Genomic DNA, 1810 nt, shown 5'->3' with positions numbered 1-1810 from the left:
GTACCTTTTATAAGCCAAAACGGAGGAGCATGAAAAAATGACAGCCTTTGGACAGCCTGATTTTGATGCGCTTGAAAAGTGTAAAACGTAGCTCATAATAGTGTTAAAATATATTTATTATTTAATCGTACTTATACTTTTGTTATTTATTCTTATTTTATTGTTGTATTATTTATAATGAATGATATGTGTTATTTAATGTATCCTTATTGTATTTGTTTTTATCATCAATTACAAGTATTATAAATCGTTATACTATTTGTTTTTATCATTATTATTATTGCTGGAGTTTAGTCTCTGATGGAGTGTAAAAATAGTTAATTATAAATAATACAACAACAAAATAAGCATAAATAATAAATCAACTAATACATGCAAAAGTGTCCGCCCTGAGATCGGTAGGTCGTGAGTTTAAACCCCGGCCTGGTCATACCAAAGACTATAAAAATGGGACCCATTACCTCCCTGCTTGGCACTCAGCCTCAAGTGTTGGAATTGGGGTTTAAATCACCAAAAATTATTCCCGGGCGCGGCCACCGCTGCTGCTCACTGCTCCCCTCACCTCCCAGCGGGTGATCAAGGGTGATGGGTCAAATGCAGAGAATAATTTCGCCACACCTAGTGTGTGTGTGACAATCATTGGTACTTTAACTTTAACTTTAATTAAAAGTATTATAAATAGTACAACAATAAAAAATGAATAAATAATAAATAAAATAATAAATACAATTAAAAGTAGACTTATTTTTGTATTATTTTTGATGCGCTTGAAACATTTGAATGATCATACTGTAGCTGTCCTACAAGTGTAAAACGTAGCTCATAATAGTGTTAAAATATATTTATTATTTAATCTTACTTATACTTTTGTTTTATATGCTTATTTTATTGTTGTATTATTTATAATTATTGATACATATGTGTTATTTAATGTATCCTTATTCTATTTGTTTTTATCATTATTATTATTGCTGGAGTTTAGTCTCTGATGGAGTGTAAAAATAATTAGTTATAAATAATACAACAACAAAATAAACATACATAATAAATACTATAATACATGCAATTAAAAGTGTTATAAATAATACAACAATAAAAAATGAATGAATAATAAATAAAATAAAAACAATTAAAAGTAGACTTATTTTTTATTATTTTTGATGCGCTTGAAACATTTGAATGATCATACTGTAGCTGTCCTACAAGTAATAATATATTTATTATTTCATCGTACTTATACTTTTGTTATTTATGCTTATCTTATTATTGTATTATTTATAATTAATGATATGTATGTGTTATTTAATGTATCCTTATTCTATTTGTTTTTATCATTATTATTATTATTGCTGGAGTTTAGTCTCTTATGGAGTGTAAAATAATTAATTAGAAATAATACAACAATAAAAAAGGAATACATAAAATATGAATACAAATAAAAGTAGACTTTTATTTTCTTATTGTTTTTAATGATCTTGAAACATTTGAATGATTATACCGTAGCTGTCCTACAAGTGTAAAACGTAGCTTATAATAGTGTTAAAATATATTTATTATTTAATCTTACTTATACTTTTCTTTTATATGCTTATTTTATTCTTGTATTTTTTATAATTAATTATATTTATTTGTTACTTAATTTATCCTTATGATATTTGTTTTTATTATTATTGCTAGAGTTTAGTCTCTCATGGAGTGTAAAATAATTAATTATAAATAATACAACAATAAAAAAAGGAATACATAATAAATAAAATATAAATACAAATAAAAGCAGGCTTTTATTTCTTATTGTTTTTGATGATCTTGA

This window comes from Nerophis lumbriciformis, linkage group LG06, assembly GCF_033978685.3.
Source record: "Nerophis lumbriciformis linkage group LG06, RoL_Nlum_v2.1, whole genome shotgun sequence".
Classification (NCBI taxonomy): Eukaryota; Metazoa; Chordata; class Actinopteri; order Syngnathiformes; family Syngnathidae; genus Nerophis; species Nerophis lumbriciformis.
The sequence above is the reverse complement of the archived record's forward strand: the minus strand, read 5'-3'. Positions refer to the sequence as shown.